Source organism: Micromesistius poutassou (assembly GCF_964030765.1).
Source record: "Micromesistius poutassou genome assembly, chromosome: 21".
Classification (NCBI taxonomy): domain Eukaryota; kingdom Metazoa; phylum Chordata; class Actinopteri; order Gadiformes; family Gadidae; genus Micromesistius; species Micromesistius poutassou.
In genome coordinates, this window is record NC_140291.1 from 10,810,507 (window position 1) to 10,818,006 (window position 7,500).

General features: G+C 48.1%; 1 pseudogene across 1 annotated transcript; it reads right to left on the reverse strand.

Annotated features, from left to right (window-relative positions):
* Nucleotides 1–2,856: 2,856 nt before the first annotated feature.
* On the reverse strand, nucleotides 2,857–3,945 carry LOC311366464 (neurogenic differentiation factor 2 pseudogene; annotated as a pseudogene). Its single transcript has one exon. The product of its transcript is annotated as a neurogenic differentiation factor 2 pseudogene (transcript).
* Between the last annotated feature and the right edge of the window lie 3,555 nt (nucleotides 3,946–7,500).

A 7,500-nucleotide genomic window follows, 5' to 3' on the forward strand; every position in this document is an offset into this window, starting at 1 on the left:
TAATTACAATAATAATAATAATAATTGCAATAGTAGGCCTAATAATATTATTTACAATATTAATATTAACGGTTAACCATTACAGATAAGGTTCAACGCAGGTGAACACCGACCGGCCGAGACGAGGACGAAAACATCTTTCCGAAACGTCCGCTTAGTCTCAAGCGTTGAGCCCGGCAGCTTTAAAAATGCTTGACCATTAAAAATATCACTTTTGTTCGGACCGTGCCCGGTACAACCTTCTTTAACGACTCAGAATAATGAACAGATGCCGCTGAATTAGGGAAGAAATACTGGGGCCTCCCTGAAGAGCCACTTTGGCCGGGCCCTGTGGCTGGCACGGGGCGCAGCTGGCTGCGGGGGGCGCTGGGCGGCTTACTGGTGCTCAGATATTTAGCCGCTTGGCAGAGGGTCTTGGTCATAAAACCCTATGCCAACCACCCCCGTCCCCCCCACCCCCCAAAAAAATCAGTATAATCTAGTATTCTGGTGGATTGAGCGACCAGGCTGGAGACTAGACTAAACTAGACATGTGTGTAAGACACCAGACTAAACTAGAGGTGTGAGAGACTGGACTCAACCAGGTGTAACTTTGTCGGTCGTTTTCCTATCGGTCCCTTAACCAGGTTGGAAAACCACAACCACAGTCAGGGTTTGGGAAAGCTTTTTTTCTTTATTAAAAAACGACATTTCTGGTTGAGAATGTGTCAATATGGATGTCAAGTCAGCCTAGTCGAAATTAGGTTGTAAACAGTGTTTATTATTTAGACTATAACAACAATTTATGAATGGATCTGGTATTTTACAATCTACTAGAACTCGTGTGTAAACTATTTTTATTATCGAAAATAAACATAAAAAGTCAACCGTTGCCCTATCATATAGATATTATCATAACTTTGATCTCATTCATTTCATCCTCCATTTTTTTAAAGTAAATATAAAGCGTCGTTAAGTTTCATTAAAAAAAAAATCACAATGTCAGCTTATCAAACTATAGGAACTTTTATTTAATTATCCTTCAATTAAAACTAGATTTCCTGCGACCAGGCTCATGAAGGCTGTGGTATTCGTGGGTGTTCGAAAGATGATTTCATGATATATATAAAAGACTATCTTTCTTAGGCTATATATAGGTCAGTGGCCCAGACTGGTTACCCGGCGCTGTACCCGGTAGCCGGTGCTGCTGTACCCGGGCCTTGTGGCCCCTGGATGCCCGCGGGGACCGCAGCATATGGGGCCCACGGCAGCGGTCCAACGGTGCTGCTTGATGTCCCGGTTGATGTGAGAACATCAGAGCGACTGATACGTCATCGTGGCTGTGTCCTGTCTGGAGCGCGCGCGGGCCCCCGGTTCCATCGTTTTATTCCGATATTGATCAGATGTTGTGTCATGTTCTCGGAGCCATATAATTGGTTAATGATGTTTTCCTCAATCTGGCTCTGATATGTATTTTGTTGAGTATCTTCCTGCATATTCTGAGCAGATCCACGTTGCGTTTGAAGACTCAGTCGAACCTGCGGAAAACCGTCCGCTTTCCCTCACCCAGAGTATTCTCTCCTTAGTTGTGGAAATTCTGATGAAGTAACAGCTAATTGTGTCGTTCAGTGTGATTTTTGAAACTGAGAGAAGATTTTGTCGTTGTAAAGGACTATTTTTTAATTTTAGGCCGATCCCACCCACATACAAATCACAAAAAAAAATGTACCGAATTCTCTTGCTTGTTGATTAGTCTTATCGATCCCTACAGACTAGACTACTCATTTGACCATATTCATTATTCGTGCAGCCGTGCAGTTTTCAAAGATTTTCAAGATTTTAAAGCAGTTTCTGAGTAAAGTGACATAATTTAACCCAAACGTCCGAGACTCCGTTAAATGTAGGGTGCTACTTGTATATAGCCTTTATAATCCATATTAACAAATTAGCAAAAGGTCGTATGTCATTAGCTACTGTGGAGAGCCATTCACGTGATTCGTCTACACTTCATTTCAAAGGTTACTAATTCACGAATAGGCCTACGACTGAAGGTGAAACCCGATCTATTATAGAGAGATATTTCAGATAGGCCTATATCACATCTTTTGTGACACCGTTTTGAATTGAGTGCGCAATGACGTCAGACAGGCCCGTGAGCCGTTTGCCGCAGTATCTTTCAGTACTTTCTACAACAGGTGGACTCACCGAAAAACAATGTGTCTGGCCTGTAGGCTATACTGTAGACATTAAAGCGTACAACACGTATACATATTGCAGATCAACGTTTAGTTTTAAAGTAATCCCATATGTTTACAAACCGAATTCATATCACTGGGAAGATCCAACATTAAACTGCACTGGCTGCTTATAGATAAATTATTAGTTTTATAACAATTCAATAAAAACAAGGATTACTTTTTTTATTGTATGTATAGTTTTATTCTCAGGTCATAGGCCTATGAGATATAACGTATTTCTTTATGTTAGACGAAAGGCCTGGTCGTGTTTTTTTTATACGCGTCTGTGTGTCTGCACAGCCACACATTCGACCCTTAAGGAAATAGATTGACTTAAAACGAAATTTGCCGGAGTCCGTCCTGAGGGAAAGGGAGGTATAGCACAATCATCCAATATCAGAAGTTATTTAATAAACAGGTTTTTTTATTTTTTGTCATTGTATTCTTATGGTCGTTTTTTTTTTTTTACATCGTTTATGTCCAAACCAACTGTTATTATTGTGCATACAGGATATACTGGGACACCTCGGTCAAATATACAAGATTATAGCGTGACATCGGGTCTACAGAGAGGGGTGTACAGAGATATTACAGTAGGATTGTCAGTCTGGTTCGGGGGTGTCTTCCTCTTCCCGGTTCCTCAGTTGTGGAAAAACGCGTTGAGGTCCTCGTACGGCGGGGCCCTGTCGTGGTGCGTGTGCACGTCGTGGAAAGGTGGAATGTTTTCAGAATGCGCGCCGCCGAGGCGCGCTCCCGGGGGTCCAAACGGCAGGCTGTGAGGAGCCGGGGCCCGGGCCGTGGTCAGCCCGGAGTAGTGCATAGAGTAGTGATAGTTCCTGTCCGTATCCGAGTCCTGGCCTGGCCGGTTCGACAGCCCGCCGTTGTGGCACACAGGGGGGCTGTGTGGCGCCTCGTAGTCCGGGCTATTGTAGTCCGGGGACCCCCCACCCGGCGGGTACACGGCCTCGTACCCCGGGCCGTAAGCATGGCTCCGTATGTTCAGCCCCCCGGAGCCGCCCTGGTAGTGGGGGCTGGCCAGGCGGGAGCAGGGGTAGGGGTAAGGGTGGGCGGCGAAGGGGGAGCTGGGCACGTGGAAGCGGCCCGGGTCCGTACACTGTTCCGTGAGGAAGTTCCGGGTGTTGAGCTGCAGACAGCCGGCCACCAGATTGGTGGTGGGCTGGGACAGGCCTTTGCACAGCGTCTGCACGTACGACACGACGTCAGGCCGCTTGCCGTTGCGTAAGATCTCCCCGAGCGCCCAGATGTAGTTCTTGGCCAGCCGCAGCGTCTCGATCTTGGACAGCTTCTGGGTCTTGGAGTAGCACGGCACCACCTTGCGCAGGTTGTCCAGCGCCGAGTTCAAGTCGTGCATGCGCGTGCGCTCGCGCGCGTTCGCCTTCTGCCTGCGCACCTTGGAGCGCTCCGCGCGCGCCGGCGTCATCTGGCGCTTCTTCGGCCCGCGCTTCTTGGGTTTGTCGCCGCCGTTCTCGTCGCCGCCGCCCTCCTCTTCGTCGTCGTCCAGACTGTCGTCGTCGTCGTCGTCGTCGTCCCCCGCCATTTCGGAATCGGCCCGGCTGCTGGCGCGTGTCTCGCTGTCGTCCATCTCGTCCTCGCCGAGGTGGCAGTCGTCCTTGGTCTTGGAGTCCTCGCTCGCGCTGTCCTCCACCCAGCCTCCCGCCGCGAGCCTCTGGACGTCCGGCAGGACGTCGCTGAACAGGCGGCTCAACATGGCGGCCACTAACTATCACACTACAAAAAAAGAGAGAAAAAAGCGGGAAAAAATACATTAGAAATACATTAGAGCTTTGCACGTCAATCATTTAGAGCCGAGTGTGTGTTAATGGGAGTAGGCGCGTCAATGTGAGCTAATTAATCCATATGGCGGCACAAACAAACATGAAAAGAAAATGAAGGATTCATGTTTTAGCTGGGCGCCCCATGTTACTCAATTGACCAAACCGGGCGCCATGTTTAAGTCTAATTGCCTAATGACCTCGTTCCTTAGGCCTGTAATAATAGGCCTACACATTATTGATCAAAATCGAATCAAAAACGTCAAAATCAAATGTGGAAACCCTAACACATCTGAAAACTCAAATAATGTAGGCTATACAAAAAATAACAAATAAATATATATAAAACTCAATCACAATCTATATGTTGCAACCACCGCAAGTCAATAAGTTGGAGGGTTATACAGGTTTACTCTTTTTATTTTTATTTTGTATTCTTCTCACTATTTTGGGATACCACTCACACCAGCAACAGGCTCGCTGCCTTTGAACATCTTTTTTTTTTTTTGTTTGTTTCATATTCATGCGGGTCTGCTTTGTCCAGCAGGTCGGCTGCATGGAAGCACACAGGGTCCCGGGGGGGCCCCGCATTATGTTGCGGTGAGAGCACACACGCGTGCGACACACACACACACACACACACACACACACACACACACACACACACACACACACACACACACACACACACACACACACACACACACACACAGGCGTGCGACACACACACACACACACACACACACACACACACACACACACACACACACACACACACAGGCGTGCGACACACACACACACACACACACACACACACACACACACACACACACACACACACACACACACACACACACACACACACACACACGCACATACTCCAGTAATCTGGCTGCATTCCAACACAGCCAGGTCCCATTCTGGTCACAATTAATCTAGACCATCTCCACCCCAAAACCGCTTATTATTCATAGACATATTCGTTATATTTTTGGGCAGTGTAGGCACTATCGTTTTTTAGGCCCTATCGCAAAGATTGTGTACAGTTTTTTTTTTATATAATTAATTTACACATTTTAAATTATTTTTCTTTTGAAATATTTACGACGATGAAGCGACATAAATAAAAAACACGGAAGGGGAACAGAACCAACATGAGACCTCACCATAGAATGAAGTCAACGTTAATCGCAGGCCTATTTATTTATTTAGCCGGCTTCTATATTTTCCTTGTAGGCCAAATCAAATAACATGCAGCTTTTGTGAGGCAGGTGAAAAATCTTAAAAATCTTAAAGTTTTGATATTCGTAATGAATGCAAACGCTTGGAGACAATGCATTTAAGGCCCTATAGCTTTTCTAGCCTAACAGGGAGATGGGGTCCGCGGTGAGCTGCTAACCCCCACAGCTCCAGAGATGTGCTTTAAGCACCTTGCTCAGCTGCGGGAGTCGAGTGGAGGGGCGGCGTTCTTTAATCTTATAAGCGCGATGTAATTAACGCCAACCAATACCTTGTCAATTAGCCTATGGGAGCCTTCAGAGAATTACACACGCACGCACGCACGCACGCACGCACGCACACACGTATAGGCAAACATGCAAACACACACACACACACACACACACACACACACACACACACACACACACACACACACACACACACGCACTCACACACTCCACCTCTGTACAGCTCATTATACATTGTTTCAACTCCTGCCGGGTAAAAGAACGCGTGGGTTCCCGAAGCGATTCCAAGACAAATGAATAATTCGTTAACATTTCGCCAAACACGCTTTGAAGATTGATCCCGCGTTTACGCGAAGGCCTTTTTTTTTTTTTTTGCTTACATGGTTCCGAGCTATTAGCTGATGTTGACCGGAGAACACACGAGGGTCAGACCACGCAGCCATCGGGAGACAGGGAAGCTGAGCGTGTCTCAGATCCCCGCCGATGCGACGGGACGATGGGAAAAAAAAAAACGAAACACGTCCATTCAAGAACCCTGGAGAGCGACAACATTCTGCGTAAAACTCCCCTCACCGCGACCACGACCACGACACAATAACACACACATAGACACACACACACTACGCGTTTAAACGAAACACCAAAAAGGTAAAAGGTTTTAATTGGATAGGACGAAGTTAAAGGTGTAAATGCACGACCTACCTCCTCAGCGGAGCTCGGCGATGGAGCAGATCGGTTTGTTTATTGCATCTCTCTCCGGGTGGCCATCACATCACAAGTCCTTCGCAGACGCTTCTGTAGGCGCGGCACACACTCACACGCACTCTCTATCTGTCTCTCTCTCTCTCTCTCTCTATGTCTCTTTATCTCTCTCTCTCTCTCTCGCTGACTCTCTCTCTCTCTCTCTCTCTCTCTCTCTCTCTCTCTCTCTCTCTCTCTCTCTCTCTCTCTCGCTGACTCTCTCTATCTCGCTGACTCTCTCTCTCTCTCTCTCGCTCTATCTCACTCTCTCTTTCCCTCCGCGCTATGCCTGGTCCAGGCGCGTGGTGGAGCCTCCGTGTGGCAGTATCTCTGGACGGGGATTGGGCGGGTTTACATACCGGCTCCGGTGCCAGGCCATATGGTTGGCACGTCATTGGCAAGAGCCGTCACATGAGAGCGGCTGATTGACACGCGGCTTCCCGGGGGAGCGCGACGCGCCATCTGTCGCTCCCCGCGAAACCAGAACGGGAGAAAACGAAACGGAATACAGAAAGGAAGAAAGGAAGAAAGAAAGAAAGAGAAAGGGAGAAGGGAAGAGAGAGAGAGCTCGTGTAAACGCTCTTCTGAGACGTTTTAAAGGGGCTGGTAATCGCGTATGAAGACCTCGGTCTGAATCGTAGTTGTGTGTTTCACTAGAAAGGAGGATAGGGCAGTTCCGACTAGTGATGGGTGAAGATATGACACACACACACACGCGCGCGTACACACACACACACACACACACACACACACACACACACACACACACACACACAGACAAACGCGCGCACAGACAAACGCGCACACACGCGCGTACACGCGCGCGCGCGCTCCCATAGGGGTGCATTGCCCAGATCAGGGTGCAATTGCCTAAACGAGTCAATTGAACTGAGCTGAGAGGCGAGAGGCGCCCCGAGCTGCCAGGCCTTGGCAGGGCCAGCAGTGGGCCGCCTGCCGCCCAGAGAGGAGGCCAAGACACGGGGAGAGAGGACAGGAGAGGGGCGGGGAAGGACCACAGAGTTTTTTTTTTGTTTTTTTTCAAAAGAGGATCAAAAGATATAACGAAGGGTTGACGAAGTTCTATGCGTTACTTAATGATCGAATAAATAACAAGTACAAGAGAAGGGTGAAAAGGAGAGAGAGGTGAGAAGTGGGTGTGAGAAAGAGAGAGAGTGAGAGCGAGGGACAGAGAGAGAGAGAGAGAGAGAGAGAGAGAGAAGCTCTTGTCGTGATCGTCGCCATATTGAGGGTGCATGTTGGCACCCCGGTCCCATCCCGGGG